This window comes from Pristiophorus japonicus, chromosome 10 (assembly GCF_044704955.1).
Source record: "Pristiophorus japonicus isolate sPriJap1 chromosome 10, sPriJap1.hap1, whole genome shotgun sequence".
NCBI lineage: Eukaryota > Metazoa > Chordata > Chondrichthyes > Pristiophoridae > Pristiophorus > Pristiophorus japonicus.
The window spans coordinates 37215134-37237892 of NC_091986.1; positions in this window are offsets into that span (position 1 = coordinate 37215134).

Below are 22759 nucleotides of genomic sequence, written 5' to 3' on the forward strand. Positions count from 1 at the left end.
TTCTCCATATTGGGCAGCCATGACTGCTGGCTCCCTTTCCTGCTGCCTCTGTGCCCGTTGCTGATGGCGCCGCCTTCTCCTGCATGCTGCCCTGCCTCTCGCAATGTGCACAAGGCATTGCCCTGCCAACACCGAGCTCATTCTGTCTACAGGCTCGACCCTCACAAGCAGGCCTCTGTGGAGCAGAGTATGAGGCCCACAGGCCATGACTAATCAGTGAGAGTGAAAAAGTATTCTAAGCTCTCAAAAAGTTCTCAAAAGTCCACTGCAGGTTTAGTAAATGCTGCAGAGAAATCCGATAAAGTTTGCAAAAAAGTACCCGATCGCACAAAACCTCCGTTCTCCTCCTCTGGTGGTCTATTTGCAGCCCGGCAAAGTGCACCGACCCAAAAGGCTGGCAGAGGCACTGTCACAAAAAAAGCGTGTTTTTTTTATCCTGAAAATAGGTGGTGTGGCGGAACGGCAGCGGTGCGCACTTCAATGACATCATTACGACCGCAAGCTCCATATCTCAGCGTAAGCCTGGTGTTTGGGGTGGAAGTGGACACCGCCCCAAAAACTCCCGCGCCAAATATGGGTCACGGCGGCGAATCGACTGCAACGTGGAGGCCACTTGATTCCTCTGTATGGCCATCGCAAAACAGCGATAACGGGCCTTATCCGGACCTTGAATTTCGGCCCTCCGATATCAATCTCCTACCAGTAGGTGTATCATTGAAATAGTCAAAGTAGTAATTTCCAAACTAAGTTTTTGGGGAACATATAGATAGCAACTAAATCTCTAATATTAAGGACTGAATACATTGCTCCCAGGTGATGTGAAAACAATGATTTAGGCCGCAGTTATCTGGGTTATAATTTATTGAAAGACACCATGCAGTTGAATTTCCTGGGGCCTCTTCTTGCTGTACTGCCTGAACCCTGACAGAAACCACACTTAGGTGTGCAAATGGATTTGTCGCTGAACTTTTGATGAAGTTATGACAGGGCAGCGGGCAGATTCCTGAGATAATTCCCTCCCCTTGTGCACACATTGGCACACACTTTTCAATGAATTGTCAGGAGTTCCCCTTTCTGATGACCCTGGTGATGTTTCCTCCTCTCAGCAAGTCCAGGTTTTAGGTACTTTTCCATCGAGCAGCCTTGTGGCTCCTCACACTGCACTGTGGGAAGTAGGACGTTAGTTTGCACAACTGCAAGTTCTTAAATGATGGAAGATTTCTTCTGCTCACTATCTGTAGCAAAGTTTTCTGAAAATAGTGAACAAGGGGACTTCCACACTATAAGCCACCAATCTCAGCCATGTCATTGCAGGGAGGCTGCAAGTGCAGACCAACCATTTTGCCATAGGTCGGAGAGGTAACAGCAGGACTCTGGTGCACTCCCCAGCGTTGGGTTATACAACATGGCTCCATCTGTGCAAATAACTGTCAAAGAGAAGGTTGAGGGGTGACCTGGTAACGGTCTTTAAAAGTACAAAGTGGTTCAACGGGGGAGACGCGGGGAAGATTTTTCCACTTGTGCGGGTGTCCAAAGCTAGCGGCCATCAATTTCAGATAGTCACCAATAAATCCAATAAGGAATTCAGGAGAAACTTCTTTACCCAGAGGGTGGTGAGAATATGGAAATCGTTACCACAGGGAGTGGTTGAGGCGAATAGCATCGATGCATTTAAGAAAGAAAATCTTGCATTTACATAGCACCTTTCAAACCTCGGGATGTCCAAAACTAGATATGTACATGAGGGAACAAGAAATAGAAGCATATGATGATAGGGTGAGATGAAGTAAATAGGGTGGGAGGAAGCCCGTGTGGAGCAGAAACAATGGCATAGACCTGTTGAGGTGAATGACCTGTTTCTGTACTGTAAATTCTGTGGGCCCGAACTTGGTCAGAGTTCCGCCCACAGCCGCCGAGATTCCGCCCGAAAACATTTTTTTTCACAGATTCCTCAGGTACCACCCATCTGCCGCCCAGGTCCCACCCGGCAGGAGATTCCTCAGCGAACTACCGCCGGCGCAACTTGCTGCCGCCCGCCCATGCCGGAGGCTCAGAAACAGGCATTTTCCTGGTGCATGGCTCTCTAAGATCCTGCTCCCACCCACCAGAAGGACCGCTGGCAAAAGGCTGGTGTGAGCTGGCTGTGAATCGGACGGCAGGGAGAATCGCTCAGAGTGCTGCAGTGCTGCACATCCCGGGCAGTGTCCATATGCTGCACATCCCGGGTAGTGTCCATATGCTGCACATCCCGGGCAGTGTCCATATGCTGCACATCCCGGGTAGTGTCCATATGCTGCACATCCCAGGTAGTGTCCATATGCTGCACATCCCGGGTAGTGTCCATATGCTGCACATCCCGGGCAGTGTCCATATGCTGCACATCCCGGGTAGTGTCCATATGCTGCACATCCCGGGCAGTGTCCATATGCTGCACATCCCGGGCAGTGTCCATATGCTGCACATCCCGGGTAGTGTCCATATGCTGCACATCCCGGGCAGTGTCCATATGCTGCACATCCCGGGCAGTGCCCATATGCTGCACCATTATCACAGGCTCAGAATGAGTTATCTGATCGACCTTAAACTGCACAGAATGAGTTCAGACATGTAAAGGAAAAGTTCTCCGTTGAAGGGAAGGTGAGGTATAGGAAGCGGCAATGAGTTCCAAAAGATGGTAAAGGCTCAAGGGAGATGCCCTACAAGGGTTTTTAGACCATTGCCGGCAGAACAGAGTTATTGACAGAATGTGAGTGCACAGATGGGATGAGCTTCTGTCAGAGTAAAGAGGCAAAAACGAGAACATGTAATGCTCTGGCAGGTCGCAGCATGTGATAGTGAGAACTGCATCACCTCAAATATAGAAGACGGAAAAAGATATATAATGGACTGCAAGGTCACTGAGGAAGATGGGACTCCGCGATGATGGACCTAAGAAAAAGTGGACTGAAGTGGAAACCTTAATGTGTGCCCTGCAAGTAATGCAACTGTCTCTCATTGAATGGCAGCCTTCTTGCATTGGTGACCCTTACTTGTGTTGCAATCGCCTGATGACAGGACCCATTAAACAGTCGCATCGTATGTGGAGGGCAAGAGATTCCTCATACAGCAGTAAACCTGAAGGAGATTTGTATTTTTCTCAGAACGCACCCCAGATAATGTAAAACTGAGACACTGACCAAGAGTGGGTGAACAATATGACTGGATTGAATAGTGCAGCATGCCAAAGTGACAGAACATGCAATCCAACATATATACAGTTGTTCCGAGACCAGTAAAGTGACATTGACAACGACCAATGTTTGACAACAGCCATAACTTGATGAGGAATAAAGAACATATCCACCACCAAGACCCAACCCTCTACCCACTACCACCACCTCATGGCTTGCCACGAGCATCCCGGGTGAAGTCTTTATACCGGCGCTCCAGCTCACATACATGCTCCACCAGCTCATTATCATTGAACCAGGGAGCTCTGGGCTTGGCTCCATCAGACTTCTTGGAAGCTTTTTTTTGCACTCATTGTTACTTTCCTTGATGGGTGGCTGATGATGAATTTGTATCTCTCTCTCCAAAACTGTCCCCTCTCCAACTGGCAAGTGCAAGTGAGTACGCAGCTTTTATGAGCATGCACAGCTGTGCCATCAGCCCTAATCGCAGCAAAAGTGATGTCATCGTCCAGAGGAATCTAAAAAAAACAAGTCTTGCACAGTGTCTGCTGTGGCTCAGTGGGTGGCACGCTTGCTAGAAGGTCAGAAGGTCACGGTGTTCAGAGACTTGAGCACATAAATCTAGGCTGGCACTCCAGTGCACGGCCTGCGATGTTATCCGCGTTGAGAGACCTGCACCTAGCGCCAACCGCTCCCGCTCCTGCCTGCTGACTCCTGCCGACTGCCGCTACCACTGCCGCCACACAACTGTGGCGAAACTTGCTCCCGACTGGCCCCAACAGCAACGTGCGGCAAAAGGTATGTTCCGCCCTGGGACCGCCGAGAAATGGGCGGGCCTAAGTGTTGACCAAATTCGGGCCCAATGTAACTTACTAAACAAAAACATTAACACAGCAAAGCACATTTATCTTCCTCTCCATTTCTAGGGGATACATTAATTGAAGATCACTCTGGAATCGGGTTCCACCCCATAAAGGCTTAAATGTACCAGTTTGTTGCTAAAAAACAAATGATCTGATCATTAACACATTGCTATTTCTGGGAGTTTGCTGTGCGCAAATTGGCTGCCATGTTTCCAACAGGGAATTATAGACCGGTCAGCCTGACCTCAGTAGTGGGTAAAATAATGGAATCAATTATTAAGGATGTCATAGCAGCGCATTTGGAAAATGGTGACATGATAGGTCCAAGTCAGCATGGATTTGTGAAAGGGAAATCATGCTTGACAAATCTTCTGGAATTTTTTGAGGATGTTTCCAGTAAAGTGGACAAAGGAGAACCAGTTGATGTGGTATATTTGGACTTTCAGAAGGCTTTCGACAAGGTCCCTCACAGGAGATTAATGTGCAAAGTTAGAGCACATGGGATTGGGGGTAGTGTGCTGACGTGGATTGAGAACTGGTTGTCAGACAGGAAGCAAAGAGTAGGAGTAAATGGGTACTTTTCAGAATGGCAGGCAGTGACTAGTGGGGTACCGCAGGGTTCTGTGCTGGGGCCCCAGCTGTTTACATTGTACATTAATGATTTAGACGAGGGGATTAAATGTAGTATCCCCAAATTTGCGGATGACACTAAGTTGGGTGGCAGTGAGAGCTACGAGGAGGATGCTATGAGGTTGCAGAGTGACTTGGATAGGTTAGGTGAGTGGGCAAATGCGTGGCAGATGAAGTATAATGTGGATAAATGTGAGGTTATCCACTTTGGTGGTAAAAACAGAGAGACAGACTATTATCTGAATGGTGACTGATTAGGAAAAGGGGAGGTGCAACGAGACCTGGGTGTCATGGTACATCAGTCACTGAAGGTTGGCATGCAGGTACAGCAGGCGGTTAAGAAAGCAAATGGCATGTTGGCCTTCATAGCGAGGGGATTTGAGTACAGGGGCAGGGAGGTGTTGCTACAGTTGTACAGGGCCTTGGTGAGGCCACACCTGGAGTATTGTGTACAGTTTTGGTCTCCTAACTTGAGGAAGGATATTCTTGCTATTGAGGGAGTGCAGCGAAGATTCACCAGACTTCTTCCTGGGATGGTGGGACTGACCTATCAAGAAAGACTGGATCAACTGGGCTTGTATTCACTGGAGTTCAGAAGAGTGAGAGGGGACCTCATAGAAACGTTTAAAATTCTGACGGGTTTGGACAGGTTGGATGAAGGAAGAATGTTCCCAATGTTGGGGAAGTCCAGAACCAGGGGTCACAGTCTAAGGATAAGGGGTAAGCCATTTAGGACCGAGATGAGGAGAAACTTCTTCACCCAGAGAGTGGTGAACCTGTGGAATTCTCTACCACAGAAAGTAGTTGAGGCCAATTCACTAAATATATTCAAAAGGGAGTTAGATGAAGTCCTTAATACTCGGGGGATCAAGGGGTATGGCGAGAAAGCAGGAAGGGGGTACTGAAGTTTCATGTTCAGCCATGAACTCATTGAATGGCGGTGCAGGCTAGAAGGGCTGAATGGCCTGCTCCTGCACCTATTTTCTATGTTTCTATGTTTCTATTACAACAGTGACTACACTCCAAAAGTATTTCATTGGCTGTAAAGCGCTTTGAGATGTCCAATGGTTGTAAAAGGCGCTATATAAATGCAAGTCTTTTCTTTCTTTAGCTCCTACCCAACTCCTAATCTGCTGCCACATTCAACTGAGTTGCAGTTTACTGTTGCCATCCACCTGAGCTATAATCTTAACTTTATGTGTCAGCTGTGGCTCAGTGGTAGCACTCTTGCTAGGAGGTCAGAAGGTCATGGGTTCAAGGCCCACTCCAGAGTCTTGAGCACATAAATCTAGGCTGACACTCCAGTGCACTACTGAGGGAATGCTGCACTGTCGGAGGTGCCATATTTCAGATGAGACATTAAAACAAGGACCTGTCTGCTCTCTAAGGTGGATGTGAAAGATCCAATGGCACTCTTTCGAAGAAGAGCAGGGAAGCTTTCCCTGGTGTTGTTATGTATGAAGAAAGAGTCAAACTGTGAGCTCAAAGTAGAGTGTGACCTTAGTATTTTATTGCAGTTCTCCAGAGTGCCTCTCCAACCTGTGAGGCCTCCTTACATACCTGTGCTCCCAAGGGACTATGGGATCCCTTGGGACTCCAATGGATGAGCCCTCTGGTGGCTGTACAGAGTATATACACGTTACCGTATATAACACTCCCCCCCCCCCCCCCGCCAAAGTCAACAGTGTAACTATTTACAAGGTGAGTCGATCTGGGGCCCTTCTTGCCCTGGTTGATCGTCTTGGGGCAAATGCTGGTATTGGTGAATCATCTGTTGGGCCCTCGCTGAGCTGCTGTGCAGCTGGCCTTGCTGGGCTGCCTGGTGTGGTGAGTCCTGCAGGGCTGCTGTGGATGATGGGTTCTGCTTCGTGGTTAACCACTGTCTCGGTTGTCACTGGTGTGTGTGTTGAGGGGTCAAAGAAGGTAGGGTCCAAAGTGGGTTGCTCAGGATAGTCCGTGAATCTGAGTTTGATTTGGTCCAAGTGTTTCCAGTGAATAAGTCCATTTGAAAGTTTGACCTGAAACACCCTGCTCCCATCTTTGGCCACAAAAGTGCTGGGAAGCCACTTGGGACCTTGTCCATAATTCAATACAAATACAGGATCATTGATTTTTACTTCGCGTGACACATTTGCGCTATCATGGTTATGTATTTTGTTGAAGCTGCCTGCTCCCTACCTGTTCATGGAGATCAGAGTGAACTAACGAGAGCCTTGTCTTAAATGCCCTTTTCATGAGCAGTTCAGCAGGTGGAATCCTAGTGAGCGAGTGGGGTCTCATGCGGTAGCTAAGCAGGACTCAGGATAGGTGAGTCTGCAGTGAGCCTTCCGTTACCCTCTTCAAGCCCTGCTTGATAGTTTACACTGGTCTCTCTGCCTGACCATTGGATGCTGGTTTAAATGGGGCAGATGTGATATGTTTGACCCCGTTGCGGTTCATGAATTCTTTGAACTCGGCACTGGTAAAACATGGCCCGTTGTCGCTCACCAGGACATCGGGTAGCCCATGCATGGCAAACACGGCCTGCAGGCTTTCAGTGGTGGCAGCGGACGTGCTTGCCGACATTATCTCACATTCAATCCATTTGGAGTACGCATCTACAACCACAAGGAACATTTTACCCAAGAACAGGCCTGCATAGTCGACATGGACCCTAGACCACGGTTTGGAGGGCCAAGACCACAAACTTAGTGGTGCCTCCCTGAGTGCATTGCTTAACTGCAAGCATGTGTTACATTTGTGCACGCAGGACTCTAAGTCCGCATCGATACCGAGCCACCACGCGTGGGATCTGGCTATCGCTTTCATCATTACGATGCCTGGGTGGATGCTGTGGAGGTCATTGATGAAGGTGTCTCTGCCCTTCTTGGGAACCACTACCTGATTTCCCCACAGAAGGCAGTCTGTCTGTATAGAGATTTCATCTTTGCGCCGCTGGAATGGCTTTACCTCTTCCTGCATTTCCACTGGGACACTGGATCAGCTCCCGTGAAGCACACAGTTTTTGACTAGGGACAGGAGGGATCCTGACTCGTCCAGGTTCTAATCTGTTGGGCTGTGACAGGTGATTGCTCATCTCAAATGCTTCCATAACCATGACTAAATCTGCGGGCTGCGCCATTTCCACTTCGTGGTGGGCAATGGCAGCCTGCTGAGAGTTGCGGCACAGTTTTCTGTGGCGGATGGCGTAGTTTTATGCGGATAACGTGATGCGGGCCGATGCATTAGTATTTATCCCCTCACTCTCGGAAAACAGGGATATCAGTGGCTTATGGTCAGTTTCCAATTCAAATTTGAGCCTGAACAGGTATTGATGCATTTTCTTTACCCCATAGACACACGCTAATGCTTCTTTTTCAATCATGCTGTAGGCTCGCTCAGCCTTAGACAGACTCCTGGATGCATAATCAATCAGTTGCAATTTCCCAAAATCATTAGCTTGCTGCAATACACACCCAACGCCATATGATGACACATCACATGCTAGTACAAATGTTTACATGGATCATACAACACATGCAAGTTGTTTGAGCATAACAATTTTCTAGCTTTTACAAAGGCATTTTCTTGGCTTTTAGAAACATAGAAAATAGGTGCAGCAGTAGGCCATTCAGCCCTTCGAGCCTGCACCACCATTCAATAAGATCATGGCTGATCATTCACCTCAGTACCCCTTTCCTGCTTTCTCTCCATACCCCTTAATCCTTTTAGTCATAAGGGCCATATCTAACTCCCTCTTGAATATATCCAATGAACTGGCATCACAACTCTCTGCAGTAGGGAATTCCACAGGTTAACAACTCTCTGATTTGTGATATATTCACAGAACACAGCACACACAGCTTCCTAACATGGCAGGCAGCTCTCTCGGAAATCTCCGTGGTTCTATTTATTATTAACCCTGCACTTGCAGTACACAATACGTCCACATCCACAGTGTGGAGCTACAAACATGACAAGCTTACAGACATTACACTTCTCCCTCCTTAATGAAGAAGTTATTATAACGAACTTCATAAATAACACAGGATATAAACGTATTTTTTTCCATATTTACAAATTTATCATTAACATTTGTTTTCTGTTTCGAAGAGAATACCTTCACTCTCGAACAGAAACTTCCAAACACGGTGTCGAATCTAAACTCATTCGAGGCTCATCCTGAGGAGCATTTTCCTCCATGGAATTTCCTTGATTTTCATTTGAACTCACTCTAACTTCAGGCTCTTTGTTTTCCTGACTCGGACTCAGACTTTCATTCTGATTCTCTCCTGGATTTGTTTCCAGTACATTGGATTTAGGATTTGCTACTGGTATATCAAAACTATCTGAGTCAGAAATAATTGAATCATTCTCACCTTCAACTCCTTCCATGTCTGTAGGTAAAATATGATCAATATGAACGAACCTAACCTGTCCATTATCAAACACCTTTCCCAAATATGTGTGAGGACCAAATATCTTCACCACTCTTCCTGGTAACCACTTTAACCATTTATGGTGATGGTTCTTCACTCTCACCTTCTGGTTTAATTTCACACTTCTCTCTTTGGGGGACTCTGGGGAGGTACCAGTGGATTGGAAAGCAGCTAATGTAACGCCTCTGTTTTAAAAAGGGGGCAGACAAAAGGCAGGTAATTATAGGCCGGTTTGTTTAACATCTGTAGTGGGGAAAATGCTTGAAGCTATCATTAAGGAAGAAATAGCAGGTCATCTAGATAGGAATAGTGCAATCAAGTAGACGCAACATGGGTTAATGAAGGGGAAATCATGTTTAACTAATTTACTGGAATTCTTTAAGGATATATCGAGCATGGTGGATAGAGGTGTACTGATGGATGTGGTGTATTTAGATTTCCAAAAGGTATTCGATAAGGTGCCACACAAAAGGTTACTGCAGAAGATAAAGGTACGCAGAGTCAGAGGAAATGTATTAGCACCACACAATCTTACCTTACCATCGGACTTAGGTACAACAACAATGGGTGTAGCCCAATTACAAAGATCTATCTTACATATAATGTTCTCAGTCTCTAGTCTTTTGAGTTCTTGCTCAACTTTCTCCTTGAGTGCATATGGTACGGAACGTGGCTTGTAGTAAACCGATCTAGCGTCCTTCTGCACCCTGACACTTGCCTTGAAGCCTTGGATCGGACTGCCCGTTTCGCAGAACAGCTTCTGATACTTCTTGATAACCTCATCCGTTGATGAAAATCTCGCTTCCACACACAAAATCTCACTCCAATCCAGCTTCAGTGAGCTCAACCAATTTCTTCCTAGTAAGGCAGGCTTATCTCCTTTCACTACTATTAGAGACATGTTCTGAAATTGATCTTTATATTTCACCGGTACGGTGATACGACCTCCCACAGAAATTTTCTCTCCCAAGTAGCCCCGCAGCTCTATCTTGAATTTCTCCAGTTGGAAATCACGCAATTTATCATGGTATAGTGACTCTGGTACTACACTCTCGGATGCACCCGTGTCAATTTCCATTGATATCTTGAATCCCGCAACATCTATGATGCTTTTGATGCTTTCCAAATCGCTGTCCGTTAACCTCGTGCTCCTGATGACGTGTAACTCTAACATCTCCTCGTCCTGCTGTTGTTCTTCCATGCTATGCAGTCTCTTGGGATTTCTACTCATAGTGTTGAACGCTGGACTTATAGCTTTAAAAACTGGTTTACCCTTCAGTCGGCATGCCTTCGCAAGATGCCCAGTCTTTCTGCAGAAGAAACACTCTACCTTCACGTATGGACAACTTTGAGCAATGTGTTGTCCCAGGCACCTGTCGCACGACTTTGATGCTTTGTTAAAATTTCCACTTTCTGAGACTTTCAGCCATGTCCGTCTTTTACTTTGAACCTGCAGGTGATTTACCTCGGTTGACTGACGACCATAATCATTATTTAATTCTCGTGAATATTGTTCGTCCATGCCCATCAACCTCACTGTCTGACAAGCAATCTCAAAAGTCAAGTCATCCATCATCAATAACTTCCTTCTGATTGCATCATTTTTCACTCCACAAAGAAAACGATCCCATAATGCTCGGTTTTGAAAGTTTCCAAAATTACAGTGCATCGATAGCTTTTTTAATGCTACGATGTAAACACTGATATTTTCATCAGCCTTTTGATTCCGAATCCCAAAACGATAGCTTTCAGCAATTTCTCATGGTTTGGGGTTATAGTGCTGCTCCAGCTTTGTTAAAATCTCTTTAAGCGTTGTGTCCTTTGGCTCGTCAGGCACAAGCAGATTTACAAGAGTGTCATATAATGCCGGACCTGCCTCCGATAAGAAGATCGCTTTCATACATTCCAACACAGCCCCGGGTTCTGGACTGCATTGTCTGGAACTTCGATTATGTTATTTGCAAAGAAATACGATTCTAGCCGATCCACATATGCTTTAAAACATTCCCGGTCATGTCTATATTCACCCAAATGTCCTACTACACCTGCCATTTTATTTTTTCGCTGTTCACACCATGTGCTGTATTTTACCTCGGATTTTGTAGCTTTGTTCCAAAGACAGAAACTTCCACAGTCTCTCTATCGGTTGGCTGAATCCTTCACCAACAAAATTTAAGCTTTAAATCATCCAAAAAAAATCCCATCTCAATCGCCAAATGTGATATATTCACAGAGCACAGCACACACAGCTTCCTAACATGCCAGGCAGCTCTCTCGGAAGTCTCCGGAAATCTGCCTGGTTCTGTTTATTATTAACCCTGCACTTGCAGTACACAATACGTCCACATCCACAGTGTGGAGCTACAAACATTACAAGCTTACAGACATTACACGAATGAAGAAGTTTCTCCTCATCTCAGTCCTAAATGGCTTACCCCTTATCCTTAGACTGTGTCCCCTGGTTCTGGACTTTCCCAACATCGGGAACTTTCTTCCAGCATCTAAACTGTCCGGTCTCATCAGAATTTTATATGTTTCTATGAGATCCTCTCTCATCCTTCTAAACTCCAGTGAATACAGGCCCAGTCAATCCAGTCCCTCCTCATACGTCAATCCTGCCATCCCGGGAATTAGTCTGGTGAACCTTCGCTGCACTCCCTCAATAGCAAGAATGTCCTTCCTCAGGTTGGGAGACCAAAACTGAACACAATATTCCAGGTGAGGCCTCACCAAGTCCCTGTACAACTGTAGTAAGACCTCCCTGCTCCTATACACAAATCCCCTAGTTATGAAGGTCAACATACCATTTGCCTTCTTCATCGTCCCATAACCATTCGTCCCCTTTACGTAGTAATGCATGCAGTGGTTCTAACAGTATGCTGAGACCTGGTAAGAAGTTACCAAAGTAGTTCAGGAGTCCTAGAAACGACCGCAGCTCTGTCACATTCTGTGGTCTCGGTGCGTTCTTGATTGCCTCAGTCTTTGAATCGGTGGGCCTGATGCCGTCCGCCGCGACCCTCCTCCCCAGCAACTCCACTTCAGGTGCCAGGAAAACGCACTTCGAGCATTTTAACCTGAGCCCCATGAGGTTGACTCGACTAAGAACCTCCTCCAGGTTCTGCAGATACTTGACTGTGTCCCGACCTTTAACCAAGATGTCATCCTGGAAGACAACGGTGCACGGGACCGACTTCAGTAAGCTTTCCATGTTTCTATGGAATATCGCCGCCGCTGAATGAATTACAAACGGGCATCTGTTATAAATGAAGAGACCTTTGTGCATGTTGATGCAGGTGACGCTCTTCGATGATTCTTCAAGTTTCTGCGTCATGTAGGCTGAAGTCAAATCCAGCTTCATTAACGTCTTTCCTCCTGCCAGCGTTGCAAAGAGGTCGGCGGTCTTTGGTAGTGGGTATTGGTCCTGCAGGGAGAAATGATTGGTAGTTACTTTGTAATCGCCACATATTCTGATGGTGCCGTCTCCTTTGAGGATTGGGACAATTGGACTGGCCCATTCGTTGAATTCGATCGGTGAAATAATGCCCTTATTTGCAGCCAATTTAGCTTGATCTCTAGCCTTTCTCTCATCATGTATGGTACTGCTCTCGCCTTATGATGAATGGATCACGCCCCCGGAATTAGGTGGATCTGCACTTTCACTCCTTGGAATTTCCCAATGGCTGGTTCGAACAGCGAAGGGAACTTGTTTAAGAACTGGGCACACAAAGTGTCGTCAGCGGGCGATAGCGCTCGGACATCATCCCAATTCCAGCATATCTTTCCCAGCCAGCTCCTGCCAAGCAGCTTGGGACCATCGCCCGGTACCACCCAGAGTGCGAGCTTGTGCACTGCTCCATCATAGGAGACCTTTACGGTAGCACTGCCAATTATGGGAATCAGTTCCTTTGTGTAAGTTCTTAGTTTCATGCAACTTGGAGTTAAGACTGGCCTTGAGGCCTTGCTGCACCACAATTTTTCGAAAGTCTTTTTGCTCATGATGGACTGGCTTGCGACTGTGTCCAGCTCCATTGACACTGGCAGTCTATTTAGTTCCACATTCAGCTTGTGGTAAATGTGTGCACCCCATGTACCTCTGCCTCCTCGGTCTGAGGCTCTGGTTCTTCATGATCCGCCATGGATCTGTCCTCCACTGCAACATGGTGGTTTGCAGGATTAGCAGGATTTGCAGCTCGCCTGCACATACGTTGGAGGTGTCCATTTGTTCCACAGCCCAAGCAAACGTACCCTTCGAAGCGGCATGAATGGAAATGATGATCACCCCCGCAGCGCCAACAAGGTGTTAATGACCTTGCATTCATCACCCTTGATGGTGGACTCTGAGACATCTGCGGACGTGCAGCTGCAGGCATGTGTCACCTGCCCTGTATGTTGCGATTTGAAAACAACATCAATTTTTTAGCAATCCTTGTAGTAGCACTTGTTTGCTGAGAGACTTGCTTAGTATTGTCACTGGTGGCAATGAATGCCTGGGCTGTCACTATGGCCATACTCAAGGTTGGGGTCTCTGCAGTCAAAAGTTTGCGAAGTATGGTTTCATGGCCAATGCCAAGTACGAAAAAGTCTCTGAGCATGTGCTCCAAATGTCCTTCAAATTCACAATGTCCTGCAAAAGGCGTCTTAGCTCGGCAACATAACTCGCCATTTCGTGGCCTTCAGACCTTTTGTATGTGTAGAACCGGTACCTCGCCATCAGAATGATTTCCTTTGGGTTCTAATGCGTCTGGACCAGTGTGCACAAATCATCGTACAATTTCTTCGTGGGTTTCGTTGGAGTAAGCAGATTATTCATAAAGCCATACGTTGTTGCCCCGCAGACGGTGAGGAGAATTGCCCTTCGTTTGGCCGCGTTCTCTTCTCCATGCAGCTCGTTGGCTACAAAGTATTGGTCGAGTCGCTCCACAAAGGTTTCCCAATCACCTCCCTCTGAGAATTTCTCCATGATGCCCACTGTTCGCTGCATCTTTGGGTTCGCTATCTGTATCTTGTTGCCAGTTGTTATGTATGAAGAAAGAGTCAGACTGAGTACTGTGAGCTTAAAGTAGAGTGTGACTGTCGTCTTTTATTGCAGGTCTCCAGAGTGCCTCTCCAACCTGTGAGGCCTCCTTAAATACCTGTGCTCCCAAGGGATTATGGGATCCCTTGGCACTCCAGTGGATGAGCCCTCTGGTGGCTTACAGAGTATATGCAAGTTTATATATATAACAGGTGTCCTGGCTAATATTTATCCCTTAATCAACATAACAAAGCAGATGTTCTGGTCATTATTACGCTGCAGTTTGTGGGAGTTGCTGTGCGCAAATTGGCTGTCACATTACAACAGTACTACACTCTAAAAGTACTTTATTGGCTGTAAAGAGCTTTGAGACATACAATTGTCATGAAAGGCGCTATATAAATGCAAGTCTTTCTTTTTTATTTTTATCTATTACACAGATGGTGAAGAAAAACCTGTCCAGTCAAATCTCCATGATCTCTGAGAGCCTTTACCACAATAATTTCTAACGTAATTAAGAAATCACATTCAAGTTATGTGTCGAGGGGTTTGCTATTTTTTTATTCATTCACGGGATGTGGGCATCGCTGGCGAGGCCAGCATTTATTGCTCATCACTAATTGCCCTTGAGAAGTGATGGAGAGCCGCATTCTTGAACCACTGCAATCCGTGTGGTGAAGGTTCTCCCAAAGTGATGTTCGGGAGGGAGCTCCAGGATTTTGACCCAGCGATGATGAAGGAACGGCAATATATTTCCAAGTCAGAAACAGAGAAACATAGAAAATAGGTGCAGGAGTAGGCCAATCGGCCCTTCAAGCCTGCACCGCCATTCAATAAAATCATGGCTGATCATTTCTCAGTACCCCTTTCCTGCTTTCTCTCCATACCCCTTGATCCCCTTAGCCGTAACGGCCATATCTAACTCCCTCTTGAATATATCCAATGAACTGGCATCAACAACTCTCTGCGGCAGGGAATTCCACAGGTTAACAACCCTCTGAGTGAAGAAGTTTCTCCTCATCTTAGTCCTAAATGGCCTACCTCTTATCCTGAGAATATGTCCCCTGGTTCTGGACTTCCCCAACATCAGGAACATTCTTCCCGCATCTAACCTGTCCAGTTCCATCAGAATCTTATACATTTCGATGAGATCCCCTCTCATCCTTCTAAACTCCAGTGAATAAAGGCCCAGTTGATCTAGTCTCTCCTCAAATGACAATGCATCCATCCCTGGAATCAGTCTGGTGAACCTTCGCTGCACTACCTCAATAGCAAGAACGTCCTTCCTCAGATTAGGAGACCAAAACTGAACACAATATTCCAGGTGAGGCCTCACTAAGGCCCTGCACAACTGCAGTAAGACCTCCCTGCTCCTATATTCAAATCCCCTAGCTATGAAGGCCAACACACCATTTGCCTTCTTCACCGCCTGCTGTACCTGTATGCCAACTTTCAGTGACTGATGAACCATGACACCCAGGTCTCGTTGCACCTCCCCTTTTCTTAATCTGCTGCCATTCAGGTAATATTCTGCCTTCGTGTTTTTGCCCCCAAAATGGATAACCTCACATTTATCCACATTATACTGCATCTGCCTGCATTTGCCCACTCACCTAACCTGTCCAAATCACCCTGCAACTTCTTAGCATCCTCCTCACAGCTCCCACCGCCACCCAGTTTAGTGTCATCTGCAAACTTGGTGATATTACACTCAATTCCTTCATCTAAATCGTTAATGTATTTTGTAAAGAGCTGGGGTCCTAGCACTGAGCCCTGCGGCACTCCACTAGTCACTGCCTGCCATTCTGAAAAGGAACTGTTTATCCCATCTCTCTGCTTCCTGTCTGCCAACCAGTTCTCTATCCACGTCAGTACATTACACCCAATACCATGTGCTTTGATTTTGCACACCAATCTCTTGTGCGGGACCTTGTCAAAAGCCTTTTGAAAGTCCAAATACACCACATCCACAGATTCTCCCTTGTCCACTCTGCTAGTTACATCCTCAAAAAATTCCAGAAGGTTCGTCAAGCATAATTTCCCTTTATAAATCCATGCTGACTTGGTCCGATCCTGTCACTGCTTTCCAAATGCGCTGCTATTTCATCCTTAATGATTGATTCCAACATTTTCCCCACTACTGATGTCAGGCTAACCAGTCTATAATTACCAGTTTTCTCTTTCTCTCCTTTTTTAAAAAGTGGTGTTACATTAGCTACCCTCCAATCCATTGGAATTGATCCAAATTCGATCGACTGTTGGAAAATGATCACCAATGCATCCACTATAGGGCCACTTCCATAAGTACTCTGGGATGCAGACTATCAGGCCCCGGGAATTTATGGACCTTCAATCCCATCAATTTTCCTAACACAATTTCCCACCTAATAAGGATATCTTTCAGTTCCTCCTTCTCAGGATGGTGTGTGACTTGGAGGGGAGTTTGCAGGTGATGGTGTTCCCATGCGCCTGCTGCTCTTGTCCTTCTAAGTGGTAGAGGTCGCGGGTTTGGGAGGTGTTGCTGAAGAAACCTTAGCAAATTGCTGCAGTGCATCTTGTAGGTGGTACACACTGCAGCCGTGGTGCACTGGTGGTGGAGGGAATGAATGTATAAGATGGTGGATGGGGTGACAATCAAGTCGGCTGCTTTGTCCTGGATGGTGTTGAGCTTCTTGAGTGTTGTTGGTGTTGCACTAGGCAAGTGGAGAGTATTCCATCACACTCCTGACTTGTGCCTTGTAGATGGTGGCAAGGCTTTGGGGAACTAGGCGGTGAGTCACTTGCCACTGAATGCCCAGTCTCTGACCTGCTCTTGTTGCCACAGTTTTTTTTTGGCTGGCCCAGTTAATTTTCTGGTCAATGATGACCAACAGGATGTTGAAGGTGGGGGTTCGGTGATTCTAATACCGTTCAACGTCAAGGGTTAGACTCTCTCTTCTTGGAGATGGTCATTGCTTGGCACTTGTGTGGTGTGAATGTTACTTGCCACTTATCAGCCCAAGTCTGAATGTTGTCCAGAAAGAGGATGCCTTTTAGAACCACCTGTGAATTACAGGACACAATTCAATTCAACAGCAACAACATGCCTTTATATAGCACCTTTACCGCAGTAAAAGATCCCAAGGCACTTGTATTCAGACAAAATTTGACAGCATGCAATACTGTTTCTGGCTTTTAACTAATGATGCTGGAGATACTAAAAGCTCTGACTCAACCCAGATTCTGGGAATTTCTTCATCTCATATCTTCAATACTCCCCCAAGCTGTTCTTACACATCAGAAATGGGGGATGTGCATCAAACATCAGGCACTGACCAAGACAAAGAGATTTGCTGTTTGAAAAACAAAACAGTGTCAAGCCTCGTTGGCAACTGAGGTAATGTGTCTCTATTCATCCCCAACAGCCTCCTGCTGAGATCTAATTACAGCATCACTTTGGAATTGTGACCAGCACTGAATACTTGAATAATCATAACCGTATATATTTAGTCATTCACTCCTGACAATGATTTTTCATAATTGCTTAAGATCATATGTACAGTATGCTGTTGATATCATGTCCAGAAATGGTAAAAATGTAATTTTTGAAACATTTGCTGCCAGAAATTAAAATTATACCTTAATGCACCATATGTTTATTGGACCAGTAATCCAGAGGCCTGGATTAATAATCTGGAGACGTGAGTTCAAATCCCATCACGGCAGCTGGGGAATTTAATAATTAACAATTAAATAAATCTGGAATAAAAAGCTAGTATCAGTATTGATGACCATGAAACTACTGGATTGTTGGAAACACCCAACTGGTTCACTAATTTCCTTTAGGGAAGGAAATCTACCGTCCTTACCTCATCTGGCCTAACATCATCATCATCATCATCATAGGCAGTCCCTCGGAATCGAGGAAGACTTGCTTCCACTCTAAAAATAAGTCCTTAGGTGGCTGAACAGTCCAATATGAGAACCACAGTCCCTATCACAGGTGGGACAGATAGTCTTTGAGGGAAAGGGTGGGTGGGATTGGTTTGCCGCATGCTCTTTCTGCTGCCTGTGCTTGATTTTTGTATGCTCTCAGCGATGAGACTCGAAGTGCTCAGCGCCCTCCCGGATGCACTTCCTCCACTTAGGGCAATATTTGGCCAGGGACTCCCATGGACTCCCAGTGGGGATGTTGCACTTTATCGGGGAGGCTTTGAGGGTGTCATTGTCACGTTTTCTCTGCCCATCTTTGGCTCGGTTGCCGTGAAGGAGTTCCGAGTAGAGCGCTTGCTTTGGGAGTCTCGTGTCTGACATGCGAACAATGTGGCCAGCCCAGTGGAGCTGATCAAGTGTAGTCAGTGCTTTAATGCTGGGGATGTTGGCCTTGTCGAGGACGCTAACGTTGGTGCGTCTGTCCTCCCAGGGGATTTGCAGGATCTTGCGGAGACATCGATGGTGATATTTCTCCAGCGACTTGAGGTGTTTACTGTACATGGTCCATGTCTCTAAGCCATACAGGAGGGCGGGTATTACTACAGCCCTGTAGACCATGAGCTTGGTGGCAGATGTGAGGCTATATGTGACTCCAGACCCACAGCAACGTGGTTGACTCTTAACTGCCCTCTGAAATGGCCTAGCAAGCCACTCAGTTGTACCAAACAGCTACAACAAAATCAGCACTATGGGAGTACCTTCACCACATGGACTGCAGTACTACAAGATGGCAGCTCACCACCACCTTCTCCAGGGCAATTTGGGATGGGCAATAAATGCTGGCTTTGCCAGCGATGCCCACATCCCATGAATGAATAAAAAAAATCTCACGAGTAGCGATGTCTAGCTTTGTCTCCACTGTGTCTGTAATCCAGGGCAGGCTGAGCTCACATGGACTACCTTCATGTTTGTGATAGGCATTTTGCTGTTGATTATTAAGTTCAGAAGTTTCTTGAAAGACAAGACAAGCGGCAACTTCATGACATTTACAGCTCAGCCTACATGCTGTGCTGCACATTGTTCAGAAACACCACGTTGCACATCATCATAGCAGCGTCCATTCTCAAACCTGCTCAATCACATTCCGCCTTGGCTACACTGTAACAGCTCTGTTAGACTCACGTGCTTGAAAAAAAGTGGATATGTGTGTGTGATGTCACCACATTGTGCAGTGCACAGTAATGGCAGCACTGAGCACCTTTCAGCACCATTCAAGCTCGCCAGAGAGACGGTGTAAGTGTTGCAATCGGTCTCCAGTTTCTTAAGCAGGACAAGTTTGGCTTCCTCCTGTCGTAGCTCTTTCTTTAACTGCTTGCTGATTCTCTCTCATTCTTCTGGGGTGCTTTTCATAATAGCATCCATATTTGCATTTTCTTGGAGAAGTAAGGAAACAATCGGGTTAGGTTTTTGCTCCTTGTGATAACTCAATGAGTGATTCTGAAATGTATGAACAATGGGTAATGTCAGGGCAGGATTATCCTCAATTGAGACATCTTCCGTTGTCAAAACCCACTGCCAGTATGCTCCCAAATAAAGAAAAACCATTTGACCGAAATGCTGAAATGAGGGCCATATCCTCATAGAACCATGTACCTAATTCAGTGAGTTCCGCTGCAAAGCATGCATTGGCCAAGAACAGGATTGTTCCTGGTTATGATGGTAAAATATCTTAAGAATATTAACTGGCTAGACTTACTTACTGGTTAGGTTACTAACTGGCTAGACTTAATAACTGATTAGTTTACTAACTAGCTATGCTTACTAATTGGTTAGGGTTATTAACTGATTAGTTTATTAACTGGCTAGGCTCACTAACTGGTGAGGTGACTAACTAGCTAGGCTTACTAACTAGTTAGGTTACTAACTAGCTAGACTTACTAACTGGTTAGACTTTCAAATGAAGGATGGTCGATTGAAGAGATGCAAAAGGCATCCAGCAGCCTGGATTTGACCCCCTAAAAGAGTCAACAAGATAAAATATATAGAATAGAGTACTAATCGACTGCAGCATTTTAGTGTTGATTATTCACACAATCTACAGGCCTTCAAGTAATTTCAAAATGGACTAGATTGATCAAATATATTACACTTCTTTATTGCACATTTGAGATTGATTTAGCACAGCCAGTGTTTCTATTGTTGCCTCTTCAAAAAGAACACGGGCTACATGTCTGGAAGATGTACTACTTTATTTTATATCCAATCAATATGGGCAGCCACAAGGGACACATTTTGCATGATTTAAATAGTGCGACAGATGTGTTATGCTTAGCCAGAATATTTCTGATTTATATACTGAAGACAATAAGTCAACTGTTCCTGTCTGACCATCAACAGAGGCAGTTGGATTTGTTGGCTGGAATTACCGAGTCATTGTGAACTACATTACCTCAAGGTAAAGGAGTAATTTGTGTTGGCGGATTATACACCACCCATTACAACAACAGCAGCAACAATCTGCATTTATATAGCGTCTTCAAGATAGTAAAACGTCCCATGGAGCGTAATCAGATAACCTTTTGCACCGAGCCACATAATGAGTTATTAGGGCAGGTGACCAAAAGCTTGGTCAAAGTGATAGTTTTTAAGGAGTGTCGTAAAGGAGGAGAGAGAGGTAGAGATGCGGAAAGGTTAAGGGGGGGATGGGGAATTCCAGAGCTTAGGGCCCAGGCAGTTGAAAGCATAACACAATCTCCCAAAAGTGTAGTACTGCCAATGAATATATTTACTGTATTTGCTTTGGTTGGCTGGATGTCCATCATGCAGGAAAGCCTGTCATGTAATCCAGAATCTTCAAACCAAACTAGTGAGTATTCCACACAAGTAGAATTTTGAATTGCTCAATATGGAGTGCTTACTCCAAGTTTCCATTTTTAATGGTCAGCTGTTTTCAATTATTAAATTTTCAGCAAAAGAGGACCAGAGATATCTGGAATCAACCAGAATTTGTGTCCTTAAACTATGCTTTTCCACTTGATGTAATAAGCAGGCAGTGTAATCCATCTTACCTATTTGCAGTTATATACACAACTTAGTATAATATGACTTGGGCACCGGCTTAGTCCATGGAGCAGGGGGCTAAGTTCTTTCTGTGGATAATTTTATCCAAAATGGCAGCATGAAAGAAAGATTTGCATCTATATCAAGAATTCAAAGTACTTTTAATACTTTGAAATAGCGTTATTGCAGCAAATGAGCCAATGTGAAAATGAAATTTCTGATTTTGTATTCGTGATAAAGTTATTGACAGGAAGAATCTTGTACCCCTGTCTTGTACTGATGAGTTCCTAGTGAGACTCTTTTAACAATGAGTTAAAATATGATTAGAGACCATAATGGTGAACATTCTTCCCAAAAGGTATAGCAATCAAACTGGCAACTTTCAATGTATTGGGCCTACTGTGCATTTTACAGGTAATGCGGAGTGGTGGGGGGGATGCGACACTCATCTCAACTAAATGTGTTGTTGCACTCATTTACTATATAGCAAAATATTAAACTATTATAAGAATTTTGAATACAAAATTATGCAACTACACAGCAGGCCCATAGGAAAATAAAAATGATCACTTCCTGCGGTTGCTCATTGCCGGAACTGGAAAACTGAAGAATCCCCTTGTAAAACCAATAAAAAAGGAGGGAAGAACAATCTCTCTTAGGTAATCCACCAGAGTCGAGGATGACTTGCTTCCACATTAAGATGAGTTCTAAGGGGACTGATGAGACCAATGCGGGATCTACAGTCTCTGTCACAGGTGGGGCAGACGGTGGTTGGAGAGACGGGTGGATGGGGTGCTTGATTTGTCGTAACTCTTCCGCTTTTTGTGCTTGGCTTCCACGTACTCCCGGTGAAGAGACTCGAGATGTTCGGTGCCTTCTCGGATGCTCCTCCTCCACTTTGAGCGGTCTTGGGCCAGGGATTCCAGAGAGTCGGTGGGGATGTTGCATTTTTTTCAAGGAGGCTTTGAGGATGTCCTTGAAGCATTTTCTCTGCCCTCCAGGGGCTCACCTTCCGTGACTTTGCTTGGAATAGAGTGCTTGTTTTGGGAGTCTAGCATCGGGCATACGGACAATGTGACCCACCCACTGGAGCTGTTCGAGTGTGGTCAATGCCTCGATGCTGGGGATATTGGCCTGAGAGAGAACACTGATGTTGGTAGGCCTATCCTGCCAATGAATTTGCAGGATTTTGTGGAGGCAGCATTGATGGTACTTCCCAAGTGCATTGCGGTGCTTGCTGTATATAGTCCATGTCTTTGAAACATATAGGAGGGTAGGTATCACTACTGCTCTGTAGACCATAAGCTTGGTGCCAGGTTTAACATCCTGGTCTTCGAACACTCCTTTCCTCAGGCGGCCAAAGTCTGCACTGGAACACTGAAGGTGGTGTTGGACTTTGTCATCTATGTCTGCCCTTGCTGATAGTAGGCTCCCAAGGTATGGGAAGTGATCCACATTGTCCAAAGTCTCATCGTGGATCTTGATAACTGGGGAGCAGAACTGTGTGGCGGGGGCAGGTTGGTAGAGGACATTTGTTTTACTGATGTTTAATGTAAGGACTAGACTCTCGTACACTTCAGTGAAGGTCAACGATGGTTTGGAGTTCAGACTCCAAGTGTGCGCAAACGCAAGTGTCATCTGCATATTGTAATTCAATGGCAGAGGTTGGGGAAACCTTGGATCTGGACTGCA